This window comes from Nycticebus coucang, chromosome 9 (assembly GCF_027406575.1).
Source record: "Nycticebus coucang isolate mNycCou1 chromosome 9, mNycCou1.pri, whole genome shotgun sequence".
In the NCBI taxonomy this organism is placed as follows: domain Eukaryota; kingdom Metazoa; phylum Chordata; class Mammalia; order Primates; family Lorisidae; genus Nycticebus; species Nycticebus coucang.
The window spans coordinates 134530209-134547422 of NC_069788.1; the positions used below are offsets into that span (position 1 = coordinate 134530209).

General features: G+C 35.5%; 1 pseudogene; it reads left to right on the top strand.

Moving 5' to 3' along the window:
- Positions 1–17214, top strand: part of LOC128594285 (ankyrin repeat domain-containing protein 12-like) — a 78802-nt pseudogene that overhangs the window by 43229 nt on the left and 18359 nt on the right.

The following is a 17214-nucleotide window of genomic DNA, read 5'->3' on the forward strand; positions in this document are numbered from 1 at the left end:
GTTAGTCATCGCTAGAACATTCATATATTGCTAATGAACATTCGTAGTGCTAGTACATGCACTGTGCAGTAACTTCTGTCATTTTTGGTAGTTATCAAAGATGTCTAAGTGAACTTTATTCCTACACTATCAGTCATAAAATCATACTTATTTTCTTTACTAGATTTGTGGCATCCTAGGGAAAGCCACAGTCTCTTACTGTGAAAAAATTTAACAGTTTCTTCTTGGCCTTCAAACTAAATTTGCAGTTATTTTTGTTATTAGCAATGCTTTCAAGAGCATCTTTGCATATTGTATTTTTATCATACACTGAATTATTTCTTTAGGTATCCCCTGGAGTATGGTTACAGTTTTTAAAAGAATAGAACATTTCTGTGATTCTTGATATTTTTACAAATAATCATACCTAGTTATAAAGCCTCTAGCGATACATTAATGTTCTTTAACCTCACAGGACCTTGGGGAACATGTTTTACGTCATCATTTTAGTTTGCATGGTTAGATAACTAGAAAGATAAAATATACTTCACTTTTTTAGTATTTGTTTCCTTTTAGTAATCATTATTTGTTTACTCATTTGGGGGGAGCATTTTTAGATAATATGGCATGAGAAAATTCAAAGTGGTATCGTGTGGTCTGTTTCCAAAGTCCATGTTGTGAAATATAATAAACTAAATCTTTTCCACCAGCCAGCCTTTGAAGTTCTATTTTCCTAAGACTTTAGATACCATGAAAGGATTTACCTTATTTAATGTGATTTAACAGATTTGGAGAGAGGAATTCTTTAAAATTTCCTTTAAAAGAAATTTAAAGGTATAGTTTTTCTGGGAACTATGTTAAAATAGCAGATAAAAGCAGAGCTATATTTATGAACAATAATCACCTTTGGTGATTTTGTAGCAATTATTTATTATACGGATTTACCCCATTTCTCGCCACGATTTTATTATAACAATTTCAAACATGTAGTATAGGCTCAGTACCCATAGCTCAGCAGTTAGGGTGCTGGCCACATACACCGGGGCCAGTGGGTTCGAACCCAACCCAGGCCTGCCAAACAACAATGACAACTACAACAAAAAAATAGCCAGGCGTTGTGGTGGGCTCCTGTAGTCCCAGCTACTTGGGAGTATGAGACAAGAGAATTGTTTAAGCCCAAGAGTTTGAGGTTGCTGTGAGCTGTGACTCCACGGCACTCTACCAAGGGTGACATAATGAGACTCTGTCTCAAAAAAAAAAATGTAGAATAGACTTTAAAAATAATTCTTGGTATTTTTCTTATTTTCTTTCAACCTGAATCAGAATATTAACTTTAAAAGATTGTTTTAAAAATTACAGATATTAGCTGGGCATGGTGGCTCATGCCTGTAATTCTAGCACTCTGGGAGACCAAGGTGGGTCAGGAGTTTGAGAGCAGCAAAAATGAGACTCAGTCTCTCACAAAAGTAGAAAAAGTTGTGTGTTGGTGCACACCTATAGTCCCAGCTACTTGGGAGGCTGAGATAGTAGGATTGCTTGAGCCCAGGAGTTTGAAGTTGCTGTGATCTTTGATGATCTCACTACACTATAATCTAGCAGTGCAATAGAGTAAGAGTCTTTCTCAAAAATAAAATAAAACAAATACATAAATAAATACACAATTGTTTTTGTCTTGTCTTGCCTTGCCTTGCCTTGCCTTGCCTTGCCTTGCTATAAAAGGACATATCATGGAAAGGATTGCTCTGCTTAGAACTCACTGTTTTACATCCATCTCATTAATAGCAGTATTTTAATACAGCCTAGTCTCAGTATAGCATAGAGGGAAGAAGTAGTTGATTAATGGGACAGATGTGGAAGCTTTAATATTCTAGCTCTTGAATTAAGTCCTTATAGAGTACATATTCACAAATACTTTGTCTAAACATACTTATCTGAATAAAAACCAAACGATATGTGGGGTTAGGGTGAATTGAATTGGTTACTTCTAAAGGAAGATTTAGGTGGTTCTTAACCTTCCTAATGCAGCAATGTATTTTCATTGTTAAAAAGGGGTCATGGCCCACAGGTTGAGAACCGCTGCTTTAGATCAACTGTTAAACTACTTACTTATATTATGACTGTAATTGCAAGTTCAATTTATCCATTGTGCTTTTAATCTGTTAAAATAGTATGATTTCCTTCAATAATCCACTTTAGTCTAATAGGCACAATTTATTGGTTGCCACTTTTTCTTTGCAATCTGTGGAATTTGTGTGTTTTTATATGAAATGTCAATTATTTTTCATGGAATTTTTGTAGTTGTTAATCTATTCAGTTTTTAAATGTCTTTATTGAAAATCTTGTCATTTACTACATTTACCACTTAACTTCAGAATGATATTAAAAAAATGTTACTTTATTACCCTTTTAACTGAGTGAATATTTCCATCACTAAACTTTCAGGCTTATTTTTTAAAATACTATGTTTTAGAGTTACTTGTTCTCTAAGCTTTTTTTTTTTTGAACACTTGAGTACTGAAATCTTGAATACTGTCTTGTAATAGTGATCCTGGAAAAAAAGGTCTATGTCAATAAGTTGAGGATGTGAAGATCAGAATATTATTGTGAGTTGAAATGTTGCATTTCTTAGTAAGTGAAAGTATGTACTCTGTCGATATCACTGAAGTCAGTTCTCCATATTCTCATTTCTCTGTCATGAATTGTTAGACAGAATTATATGTTCTTAACTGATTGACTTTGACTTAGAATGCTTTCTTTCTAAGAGGGCTTTTATAGTGATCACTATAGTATTAGGTAGGTGGAAAAGAAATTGCTATTTTGGACCAGGAATTTTAGATCATTACAACTAGGCTCAGACACATCTTTATTAATCAAAATAGGAACCATTACAATCAACGCACTGTTGCCAATGAGAAATAAGTTTTTTGATTTTGTAGTGTAAAAATCCATGCTTTGGGATTTGACGAACTCTTGGAAAGCATTTTCTGCGTCATGCTCCTTGTGGAAATATTTTCTCTGAAAAAAATTGTTGAGATGCTTGAAGAAGTGGTAGTAGATTATCGAGAGACGAGGTGAATGTGGTGGATGAGGCAAAACTTCATAGCCCAATTTGTTCAACTTTTAAAACATCGGTTGTGCGACTTGTGGTCAGGAATTGTCATGGAGAAGAACCAGGCCCTTTCTGTTGACCGCTGTGCGGCGGCAGGTGTTGCCGTCTATTGTGCATCTCATTGATTGGCTGAACATACTTCTCAGACAGAACCGTTTCACCGGGATTCAGAATGCTATAGTGGGTCAGATCAGCAGCAGACCGCCAAACAGTGACCATGACCTTTGTTTAGTGCAGGTTTGGCTTTGGGAAGTGCTTTGGAGGTTCCTGTCAGTCCAGCCACTGAGCTGGTCATCACCAGTTGTCATATGAAATCCACTTTTCCTCACACATCACTATCCAATTGAGAAATGGTGCATAGAATAAGAGAAGACAACACTTGAAAATGATGATTGTCTGGTTTTTGTCAGCTCGTGAGTCACCTACTTATTGAGCTTTTTCACCTTTTCATTTTGCTTCAAATGCTGAACGCCAGGATGGTTATTGAGTTTTTAGGCAATTTCTTCAGTAATTTCTCCTGTAGTTGTCAGAGGATCAGCTTCCATGATTGCTTTCTGTTGGTCATTGTCAGCTTCCGATGGCGGCCGTATCCTCCTCATCTCATCTCCTTTGCAAAACTTCTTGAACCACTGCACTGTATGTTTGTTAGCAATTCTGGGCCAAATGTGTTGTTGATGTTGCGAGCTGTTTCAGCTGCTTTATGACCCATTTTGAACTCAAATAAGAAAATTGCTCTAATTTCCTTTTTGTCTAACATTTCCATAGTCCAAATAAATAAAAACAGGAAGTAAGTCATTAGTAAAAGTGAGAAAAGCTCGTTGAAATGATGCATAATGTAATTATATTTATTTAAGAATGTATTCTGGTACCAAATAGCAAATTTCAAAAATGCAAAAACTATAAATACTTTTGTGCCACTTTATACCATTTGAATATATTTGCGATCTAGGATGATACTGCAGTCCACAGTGTTTTGTTGTCTTCAGAGTAGTTTGACACTCATAGAACAAAATGGGTTGATTCAGGTTTTCTTAAGACAAATTCTAATCAACCCAAAAAAAACAGTGATGAAGTACTACTACCTCTTTTACTGTTTGTCAGGTGGTATGTTTTAATAAACAGCATCAGTAATATGTATTATTGAAACTGCCTGGTTGAATTCCTCAACTTTAAGATATTCGAGATGAAGAAACTGAAATCTTAGGTGTCGGCAAAACCTGTGTTTTAAACATACTTTTGGCTTTGTCTTAAAAAGTAATCTTTTGGAAAAATAATGATAAATCATTAAGTAACTGGTGGTCTTTTGAAAATGTTGGTTTGTTGAATTCTGCACTTCCCTTTATGTGCTTTTTTCTTTTCTGTCTCTCTTCATTCTGTAGATTCAGATGCAAGACATACAAGTGAATATTGGGGGGAAAGACTTACATCTTTTTACAGGACATACTCAGGTAATTAGATTATCAGGTGTTCCTGTTTAGCCAGTGGTTTCTATCACATTTACAATTAATTATTGTATGATAAGCAACTTCTTTTCAAACTTATATATAGATTTCTTTGGCTAAATAACTGTACTGTGTTTACTATTTTTGTTCTGAGATATCAAGTGTATCATATATAGTACATTGTAGCAGGACTACTTCATGCCTCCACTCATGTAGAAAACAATGTGAGAGTCAACCTCTGGCATGGTGTAGTGCAGTGATCCCTATGGGAAGATACCCTTTAGGAGAGATCCTTAGTGTATTTTGTAATATACACTTCACAAGGTATACGTAGTGTGCTGATTTTGATAGTATCATCAGATCCTTTTTGTCATGTTTTTTTAAAAAACATATTTAAACAATTTTTTCCATTAAACTCATTAGTCTTTATTGACTTTGCTTCCAAAGCTAAATTTACTTATAACTGGATTAAAATACCAGGTTACCAGGAGAGATGCCATCACCATTAACTATATTTATACCTCTGTTCAGCTTGGTACCAGTTACTATATGTTTCTGATTTCATAATTGCCCTAGATAAAGAGTTGAAGAAAATATATAAATACTATCACTTTAAAGAGTAAATGTGTTCTCTAGTATGTTAAAATTAGTTAAAAGTTTTGGTCGTCCTTTTTTTATAAATGGGCTAACATTTTTATTTCTGAACTTTAAAACATTATAAATACTGTTTAGTCCCTGGATCTAAGTGTCCAGTTTTTAGCACATGACATTTAGCTATAAAAAAAAAAACTGAAATAAACTTGTCACTGATAATAAATACTTTTTAATTATTTCATAAATTTGTTGGGTTGGGTGGGGAAGTGGTAAAATCCACTAATTATCCATAAAATTATTAGTTGAGCTTGAACAATCAGTAGTGTCTGGCTACTATTGTAAAAGTGGAGAGTGGGGGCATATTTATAATCAGTTACTCTGAAATTACATTTCTAAAATGTAATTTCCAAAGTGCACCTGCAAAAGATCTATGTGTGTTTGTATGTATATATGTGTGTGTGTGTGTGTGTATGTGTGTGTGTGTATACATATATATGAAGTCATTCATCATCTGAATCTTATTGCAGAAAACCAAAAGATTCAGACATTCAACTGTTAGAGATTCATGTAGATATTTTATAACCAGTGAGTAATGGCAATTTTTTTTTTCTCAGAATTGAAGTTACATACATTGCAAACATGATTGGTGCTCATCTCTATTGGTAGTTCCAGTGTTTCATTTCCTGCACAGTGACTAATTTCTGAGACACTGATTGGTTTGTGAACCAAGTCCCCAAGAAAAACAGTTTTATTTCTTACTTAATTGGGATGCAACTATGTTGAGCTTTCTGTATTCTGACATGATCTGAAAAGAAAGCATTAGTTTTCAATATTATAAGACCGGAACATCTCTATTTCTGGGGGTTTTCTGAACCTTGAACGAACAAATGTTGGATTGTTGCAAAGTCCACTTCTCTGTGTGGGTTGAAGAGTCTGAAGTGAATTTCTTGTATTTTTCCTTGTAAATCTACACTGAATGGAATTTGAAGTTTATAGTAGACTGTACTAAATGAGCACATTTGTCAGTATTATTACTATATTTAAACGTGAAAATTCTGGCCTATTATTAGGACAAATAAATACATTTTACAGCTACCAAATCTTGAGAAGTGTCTAACTCTTTATCAAATACATAGTATACCGTGCATGTCTAAAAGATTATCATTTTTTAGTTATGATAGATCAGAGGAAACAAACTCATTATAGGACAGATAAATAGCCTTGTTAACTCCTTTAAACTTGAAAAAGCATATTTAGAGACATTTGTGTCTAACGTTTAGACTTTGAAGAATGGTATGGTTGTCTGTGGCCTTGCTATCTTATACCAGCTACTCTTTATTTACGTTTCTTATCTGTCTCATGTAAAACATGAACTGAGATAAATGACTGTGATAACTAAATTAAAGCAAAACTAGAGTTCATATAGGATGTAGCATCTAATTTGGATTTTTGTTTAAATATTTGGAGTATACCAAATTTGTTAATTCTTCTCCAAAATATGACAATCTTATCTTTGATCATTTGGCAGCATGGCATTCTAATAATGAATTTATAAGAATTTTTTATTGTCACCTGTTTGCTTTAGAGTGTATTTTTTTTTAAAAAAAACATTGTTTTAAAATTCAATTAAAATGAATAAACTCAATTGTTTTGCAAATATAAAGGCCAAATTTTTCTCAAATCTGTTTTAAGGAAACTTTTTTTGTTTTCCTCTCATCACTAGATTTTACTTCTTTTCCTTGAAACATCTTTTCTACTTTATAGAAAATTTTCACAATGTTAACTATTTTATTTTCAGGTGAGATGTACCACTTAAATATTTGTTATTCATATGGAAAACCATTAAAACAATAACTGTGGTTTCTCACTAAATACTAGAAAGCCATGATGTTTAGTTACATGTATTAACTAGAAAGAGTGAATATAGATTTCAGGAAAAAATAGGCTTCTCCAAAGACATATTTAGGGCTTTATAATAAATTTTGTAGTAAGTTAGGTTAAATGCTGATATTTTTTGGATTTATAGTAAATGGGATCATTAAAGAATGATCTCATTTATATAACATAAATAAGGATATGATAAATATGAAAATTAAAGATTATACTGGAAATATTAATGAAAGCTGATTTAATGAGTTGATATTTTTGTTCTTATGTAAAATCAAATATTTCACAAAGTGGACATTCTAGGAGCTATGGAATTTTTAATGATTTGTGGGCAGCAGAGTTTAAAAATTAGGACCTTTAATTTTTCTAGGCCATTAGAAAGCCAGTTTATCCCAGTTAATTTAAGTGATACATTGAAACATTATTTAATTTCTTATGCCTACTAATAATACCAGATTTTAATTACTTTCTTGAGATGTGCCAGATTAATAAATGCCAATCTCCTAGAGTATTCTAGCAGCAGGCACACCTCTGTGAATGAAACCACTGTGTTGACTACTAAGCCTTCCCTTCTCCCACTCATTTTTGCTGTTAAATTTATTATTTATTATTTTTAAATAATAAATAAATAATAAATAATAATATATAAAATATATTATTTAAAATTTATTATTCTATTATTATTTATAATTTATTATCAATTATTTTTGCAGCTCTTCTTTACAGGTACCCTCAAACCTGGATCCATAAATTCCAGATACTGGTATAGGTTTTTTCAAGAAACAGATGCCTAGGCAGGTATTAGCCAGACTTCTATATATTAGCTTATACAGGGTACATGTAAAACACAGACATCTATATCTCTCACCTAAGAAATTCAGTTCAGTCAGAATTTTCTCACACTAATGGGGAATTCAGGTAGCATTGCCAAAGAATTTTCCAAATAGTTTGAATCTGAGAGCTTACTGTGATGAATCAGATCTCTTTGAAAGTCCCTCATAAATTTATAGAACTGTGTAGGATGTCTGCTAAGCCATAGCCAACCAGAATCTTTAATTTGCTTATTTTTAGCTTTGATTATATCATTTCACATTTAAGAATTCTGTGACTAGAATAAAATAATTTGGTGCCCTTTTTTCAGTAATTACGCTGTGTGATGAGACCTGTCGTAAATACTTAGTTCTGGGTGCAGAGACAAGATGGCGACTGAAACCAGCTTTCTACAGAGGCTCCCGTCCTGAAGGAGAGTTAAGGGATGAAAATTTAGCAAGTAACCTTATAGATTCGAGCAGCACCAAGAGAGAAACTTGAAGAACGCACATCAACCCCGCTGAGGAGAGCTGCGACCACAAGGATGGAAACAAAAGGTACAAAACCCATCACCAAGCAGACGGGAGTCCCTCCTCCCCCATCTGATTGGCTTAATTGCCCCACAAACAAACAGGAAGAAATCAAAGGCCCTCCCACTACATTTCACGGGAGAGACCTACTAAAATCTGGACCTACCTCCCTTACTAGGGTGCCTAGATGTTCTCCTGCCAGGCATAAAAACTGTATAAAACTGTAAATATACTTTGCCGGCAACTCTGAGCTCCCAGCACTCCCCTCTACTCTCTCTGAGGTCTGAAAGCCTGTCCCTGAGGAGTTCGGATTCTTGGGTGACTTCCAGAGGGGAGAGGACAGTGCCCAAGCTATGGCTGGTCAGCACTGATTTTGGGGCACGGGAGAGAAGTGAGGACAGTCAGCTGAGGGCAGCCCTAACCAAGGAAGCGCTTCTCCGAGGTGTGGTGCAGCAGCCCTCTTTGGGCAGCAATACAACCAGGCATAAAACTGAGTGGAACTGTGTGACCTCGCTACCGGCTTCTCTGGACTCCTGGCTGCTCTGGGCTTCCAGCGCTCACCCTGCCCTCGCTCTGTGGTCTGGGAAGACCTGAGCACCTGCACACACTCGGGCAAGGAACTGGGTGGAACTGAGTGTGTTACTGCTGGCGCCTCTGGGCTCTCACTGCTACCCCCACCCCCGCCCTCACTCTGACGAGAGACTAGGAGGAACTGAGTGAGCTCGCTGCCGGTGGTTCTGGGCTCCTGGCGCCCTACCCCACCCTCACTCTAGGATGTGGAGACCTGTCCCCCCGGGAGTCCAGACTCTTAGGGGATTTGTTGGGGTGTGGACACTGCCTGAACTGCGGCTGGTGGGTCCTGACTCTGGGAAGCAGGAGTGAGGCTGGGCGAGACCCACATCAGAGGGGCAGTTCCCTGAGGCAGCTGAAGCCACACCCCCTGTCTCCCTGGGCAAGCAGAGGAGGCCACCCCTGAGTATAGGATTTGCCTGAGGCGACTCACACACCCCGGAAACTTCCAGGGCAGGGCCGACTCAGAACTGAGACTTCAACCCAGAGCAAGTGCTTCACTGGGGTCAAACAGAAGCCAGCTGAAAATAAGTCAGAACCACTTAACCCCACCACACCAGATAGGGCCCCAGTGTCTCAGGCCACAACACTGAACGGGCCCTCAACAAAACCCCAGGGGAAAAATCAAAGGGAGTAAAATAACCATGGGGCAGAATCAGCGGAAAAACTCTGGTAATATGAATAACCAGAATAGATCAACACCCTCAAGGAAAGATATGGCGGATGTAATTGAAGATCCCCATTCATAAACAACTGGCAGACATGTCAGAAATCGAACTCAGAATTTGGATTGCAGACAAGATTGATAAAATGGAATTAGGAATCCGAGGAGAAATTCAAAAGTTGTCTCAAGAATTTAACGAATTTAAAGACAAAACCACCAAAGACTTAGACACACTGAAGCAAGAATTTGTAGCCCTCAAAGATATGAAAAATACAGTAGAATCCCTCAGCAACATAATGGACCAAGCAAAAGAAAGGATTTCTGACATCGAAGATAAAGCCTTTGAACGCTCCCAAACTCTCAAAGAGGAAGAGAAATGGAGAGCAAAAACGGATCATTCTCTTAGAGAGCTCTGGGATAATTCGAAGAAGGCTAATACATGAATAATAGGAGTTCCGGAAAATGATGACGTGGCATCGATGGGCACAGAGGCCCTTCTGCATGAAATTATGAAAGAGAATTTTCCAGACATGCCTAGAGATTCTGAAATTCAGATAGCAGGCAGTTTCAGAACTCCAGCACGATTCAACCCCAATAAGTCATCCCACAGACATATCATAATTAGCTTCACTAAAGGTAACATAAAGGAGAAAATTCTCAACGTTAGCAGGCGAAAGAAAGCCATTACCTACAAAGGAAAGAACATTAGAATGACTGCAGATATCTCTGCTGAAACTTTTCAAGCCAGAAGAGGGTGGTCATCGACTTTTAATCTCCTAAAGCAAAATAACTTTCAACCCCGGATCTTGTATCCAGCTAAACTCAGCTTCACTTATGATGGAGAAATTAAATACTTTAATGACATTCACATGTTGAAGAAATCTGCCACAACCAAACCAGCTCTTCAGGATATTCTCAGACCTATCCTCCATAATGACCAACCCAATCCTCTACTACAAACGTAAACTCACTCAGAAACGTCTGATCAAACTCCAACTTCTGTAAGGGTGAAAAGATTAAAAATGTCCACTGGACTTTTGAAAAACTCGATACCCAAAATTCCACCAAACTTATCAAGTCTCCATTAATGTGAATGGCTTAAACTGTCCTCTAAAGAGACATAGGTTAGTTGACTGGACACAAAAACTCAGACCAGATATCTGTTGCTTACAAGAGTCACATCTTAACTTAAAAGACAAATACAGACTCAGGGTGAAAGGATGGTCATCCATATTTCAGGCAAATGGTAACCAGAAAAAATCAGGTGTTGCAATTTTATTTTCAGACACAATAGGCTTTAAACCAAGAAAAATAAGGAAGGACAAGAATGGTCACTTCATATTTGTTAAGGGTAATACTCAATATGATGAGATTTCAATTATTAATATCTATGTACCCAACCAGAATGCACCTCAATTTATAAGAGAAACTCTTAACAGACATGAGCAACTTGATTTCCTCCAGCTCCATAATAGTCAGAGATTTTAACACTCCTTTGGCAGTGATGGTTCGATCCTCCAACAAAAAGCTGAGTAAAGAAATTTTAGATTTAAACCTAACCATCCAGCATTTAGATTTAGCAGACATCTACAGAACATTTTATCCTAACAAAACAGAATACACATACTTCTCATCAGCCCAGGGAACTTACTCCAAAATCGATCACATCTTAGGTCACAAGTCTAACCTCAGTAAATTTAAAGGAATAGAAGTTATTCCATGCATCTTCTTGGACCATCATGGAATAAAACTTGAGCTGAGTAACAACAGGAATCTGCATACTCATACAAAAACATGGAATTTAAATAACCTCATGCTGAATGATAGCTGGGTCAGAGATGAGCTCAAGAAGGAAATTGCCAAATTTTTGGAACAAACAACAATGAAGACACGAACTATCAGAACCTCTGGGACATCGCAAAGGCAGTTCTAAGAGGGAAATTTATAGCACTGCAAGCCTTCCTCAGTAGAATGGAAAGAGAGGAAGTTAGCAACTTAATGGGACATCTCAAGCAACTGGAAAAGAAAGAACACTCCAACCCCAAACCCAGTAGAAGAAAAGAAATAACCAAAATAACAGCAGAACAAAATGAAATTGAAAACAAAAGAATAATACAAGAGATCAATAAATCAAAAAGCTGTTTTTTTTAAAAGGTCAACAAAATAGATAAACTGTTGGCCAGCCTAATCAGGGAAAAAGAGTAAAATCTCTAATCTCATCAATCAGAAATGACAAAGACGAAATAACAACAGACTTGTCAGAAATCCAAAAAATCCTTAATGAATATTACAAGAAACTTTACTCTCAGAAATATGAAAATCTGAAGGAAATGGACCGATACTTGGAAGCTCGTCACCTTTCAAGACTTAACCAGAATCAAGTGGAAATGTTGAACAGGCCCATATTAAGTTCAGAAATAACATCAACCATACAAAACCTCCCCATAAAGAAAAGCTTGGGACCAGATGGTTTCACATCAGAATTCTACCAAACCTTTAAAGAGGAATTAGTACGTATATTACTCAGCCTGTTCCAAAAGGTAGAAAAAGAAGGAAGACTACCCAACACGTTCTATGAAGCAAACATCACCCTGATCCCCAAACCAGGAAAAGACCCAACAAGAAAAGAAAATTATAGACCAATATCGCTAATGAATATAGATGCAAAAATATTCAACAAGATCCTAACAAACAGAATCCAGCAACACATCAAACAAATTATACATCATGATCAAGTCGGCTGTATCCCAGGGTCTCAAGGCTGGTTCAATATACGTAAATGTATAAATGTAATTTAGCACATAAGCAAAGTAAAAATCAAAGACCATGTGATTCTCTCAATCAATGCAGAAAAAGCTTTTGATAACATCTAACATCCCTTCATGATCAGAACACTTAAGAAAATTGGCATAGAAGGGACATTTCTTAAACTGATAGAGGCCATCTACAGCAAACCCACAGCCAATAACATATTGAACAGAGTTAAATTGAAATCATTTCCATTTAGATCAGGAACCAGACAAGGTTGCCCATTGTCTCCATTGCTTTTTAACATTGTAATGGAAGTTTTAGCCACTGTAATTAGGGAAAAAAAGGCAGCAAATGGTATCCACATAGGGTCAGAAGAGATCAAACTTTCGCTCTTCGCAGATGATATGATTGTATATCTGGATAACATTAGGGACTCTACTACAAAACTCTTAGAAGTGATCAAGGAATACAGCAATGTCTCAGGTTACAAAATCAACATTCATAAATTGGTAGCCTTTATATATACCAACAATAGTCAAGCTGAAAAAACAATTAAGGACACTATCCCATTCACAGCAATGCCAAAGAAGATAAATATTTGGGAGTTTATCTAACAAAGGACATGAAACATCTATATAAAGAGAACTATGAAACTCTAAGAAAAGAGATAGCCGAGAATGTTAATAAATGGAAAAACATATCATGCTCATGGATGGGAAGAATCAACATTGTTAAAATGTCCATACTACCCAAAGCAATATATAACTTCAACGCAATCCCTATTAAAGTTCCACTGTCATACTTTAAAGATCTTGAAAAAACAATACTTCATTTTATATGGAATCAGAAAAAACCTCGAATAGCCAAGACATTACTCAAAAATAAAAACAAAGCAGAGGAATTACGCTACCAGACCTCAGACTATACTACAAATCAATAGTGATCAAAACAGCATGGTATTGGCACAAAAACAGAGAAGTAGATGTCTGGAACAGAATAGAGAACCAAGAGATGAATCCAACTACTTACTATTATTTAATCTTTGACAAGCCAAATAAAAACATTCAGTGGGGAAAAGATTCCCTATTTAACAAATGGTGCTGGGTGAACTGGCTGGCAACCTGTAGAAGTCTGAAACTGGACCCACACCTTTCACCATTAACCAAGATAGACTCTTACTGGATTAAAGATTTAAACTTAAGACATGAAACTATGAAAATACTAGAAGAGAGTGCAGGGAAAACCCTTGAAGAAATTGGGTTGGATGAGTTTTTTATGAGAAGGACCCCCCAGGCAATTGAAGCAGCTTCAAAAATACACTATTGGGACTTGATCAAACTAAAAAGCTTCTGCACAGCCAAGAACACAGCAAGTAAAGCAAGCAAACAGCCCACAGAATGGAAGAATATATTTGCAGGTTATGTCTCCGACAAAGGTTTAATAACCAGAATCCACAGAGAACTCAAACGCATCAGCAAGAAAAGAACAAGGGATACCATTGCAGGCTGGGCAAGAGACTTGAAAAAAACTTCTCTGAAGAAGACAGGCTCGCGGCCTTCAGACATATGAAAAAATGCTCATCATATTTAATCATCAGAGAAATGCAAATCAAAACTATTTTGAGATATCATCTAACTCCAGTAAGACTAACCTATATCACAAAATCTCAAGACCAGAGATTTTGGCGTGGATGTGGAGAAAAGGGAACACTTTTGCACTGCCGGTGGGAATGCAAATTAATATATTCCTTTTTGAAAGATGTTTGGAGAACACTTAGATATATAAAAATAGATCTGCCATTCAATCCTGTAATTCCTCTGCTGGGCATATACCCAGAAGACCAAAAATCACATCGTAACAAAGATATTTGTACCAGAATGTTTATTGCAGTCCTTTTCATAATTGATAAGTCATGGAAAAAGCCCAAGTGCCCATCGATCCACGAATGGATTAATAAATTGTTGTATATGTACACCATGGAATACTATGCAGCCTTGAAGAAAGATGGAGACTTTACCTCTTTCATGTTTACATGGATGGAGCTGGAACATATTTTTCTCAGTAAAGTGTCTCGAGAATGGAAGAAAAAGTATCCAATGTACTCACCCCTACTATGAAACTAATTTAGGACCTTCACATGAAAGTTAGAACCCAGTTACAACCTAAGAATAGGGGGAAGGGCGAAAGGGTGGGGAGGGAGGGAGGAGGGGGGTAGAGGGAGGTGAATTGAAAGGATCACACCTGTGGTGCATCTTACAAGGGTATATATGAAGCTTAGTAAATGTGGAATGTAAATGCCTTAGCAAAGTAACTAAGAAAATGCCAGGAGGGCCATGTCAACTAATGTGATGAAAATGTGTCAAACCGTCTATGAACCAAGTGTAATTAATGTACACAGCTATGATTAATAAAATAAAAAAATACTTAGTTCCTTGAGAGATTGCACAAATCAGCGCTGGAATTAGGAAGGTAATTTGAAGGAGTACTGATATATAGGCTTAGCAGTAATTAAGAAGAATAAAATTATAATGAACGAAGAAGTTTCAAAGATGTAATACTAAGCAATGTTTGAAATGTTATTGAAGTTTAATTGTACTAGAAAAAATCACTAAAGTACAAGTTTTATTAGGAATAAATTTTCAAATGTTATTTTCAGAAAATAATAGAATTAAAATTTTTTTTAGTGCATTCAAGATGAAATTTCTTTACATAATATAATAAAACCCCATTGCTTTTTTTGTCTGGCTATTGCTAGTATACATGTATAGCATAAATCAAAAAAGTCATCTATGTTTGCTTTTGAATAATTGCATTTGTTTCAAATTCTTACATTTTTATTAATAATTCCAGAGAAAGAAGGTTCAGAAAAGAAGAAAACAAAAAAAGAAGCTGGAAATAAGAAACCTACACCAGGTAGCATTCTTTTTGGTTATCCACTCTCTGAGCGAAAACAGATGGCACTTCTTATGCAGATGACAGCAAGAGATGACAGTCCAGGTGATACCTACCATCATTGACTTAATTTGTAGCCTTAGTTTTCCTCAGACAACTCTAGCCTGTCTTAATAATTATTTTTAACTACTTTTAATTTTTATCTTTTCTTGGATTTAATCAAAATTACTTATGCCATGGGATTTAATCAGAATTACTTACACCATGAGTTTGTTATTTTATGATTATTTGTGTGACAGTTCATTGATTGGCTATATCCTCCATTAAATTAGAAGCTGTACAAGAGCAAGAGTCTTTGTACTTGTGGACATTCAGTAAATATTAAATAAAATAAATAATTTAGAAAGTGATTGATCCACCTTGAGAAATTTCTTGCAGAACTATGTGCTTTTACCTTTTTTGATGACTTTTTTCATCTTACTTTCTATAAGTCTGCTTCTAGGATATAGTTTTCTTTTCAGTTAACTCTGTCAGTACCATGCCCTAACCAATTGTGCCACTGGAGCATTTCTTTTCAGTTAACTAGCATCCTGCTGATAAACTGGTAATCTTATCACATTGCTACTTTTAGAAGTAAGTGTGTTAATCTGTATTTTATTGCTTAAAATCTACTACATTCTTCTAAAAGGAAAACATCTGCTGTGTACTAAGTTTATTTCATATTTAATTTCACATTTCCAGTTAAGATGATGTGCCACGTGTATGTGTGTGTTTATTCATGTACTGTATGCTCCAGAAATAAATTGGAGATGGATTACCAGCAGGACAAAAAGAGGGAACAAACTAAACAAACTGCTGATTTATTAAAAGGAGCTAAAAAGGTAGATAAAATCTAGTCCCCAGCTGGACTGAAGTAGTTATTACTATTCAGCAATGAACAAATTCAGAAGAAAAAGAAATTAATTGTATAGTTTTCATTCAGCGTGAATTCAAACATCTTTATTTAAGACTCCGGGTAGCATAATGGATCCTCTTGTAATGGATTGGAAAGATTTTTTCAATGTACTTTTTCCTATATTGACTCTTTTTACTCGGATGCAATGGTTAATTCCTTACAGTTTCTAAGTATCATAATTTCAGTTAAAGCATGAATGTATCTAAATATGTTTTGCTACTAAAAACTTTTTAGGGCTTCCTGCTTTTTGAAATAGTTATGTTATGGTTACTCTTAACCTTTTCCACCTTCAACTTGAGAAAGACTGTGGCCAAATTAAAGATTTCTTACATTGCTAAAATTTTAAATGTTTTCTATCAAATGCCGACTTTGAATTAGGTTTAATAGTTAAATGAAAAGACGTTTTAAAAAAACTTTTTTTTCTCCAGTGCCGTGAACTTTTGTCCTTTACAGAATAAAGAATTAATATATTAAGACAAGAAGTAAAAATCCTTCTTCATCTCCAGTGACCTCTGCTAAAGAGACAACCACTATTAACAATTTCTTATCTGTATTTCCAGGGATGTTTTAGGTGTAACCATACAAATATACATATATTTTTGTTATGGTTTGTCATAAATAGCATTATAAATAGTTGGCTATAGTTGGCTTTTTTAAGGCTAGCTCTTAGTTTTCTTTATTAATATGTATAAACTAGATTGGAAAGCTTTTAAAATATCAAGCTGTTTTCTGTCATATAGGTATTCTCAGAGTGTACAGTTCATTGTTTTACTCGTAGATCAATCTTTAGTTTTTAAGGAATTCAACAAGCTAATTTTCTTAAATAATTTGACCACAAAAATTATCAAACAGTTAATTTAATCAAGTATTTTCAAGTACCACTGTAAGTCAAGAAGTCTTCTAAGCAATGAGGGAGGGTATAGTGATGAATTAGATAGACGAGGTTCTTGCTCAATAACGTTATGGAAATACTTAGATAGGAAACTGTAATTGAGTTAATGTGCTTTAATTCCAAAAGATAAACTTTAAAC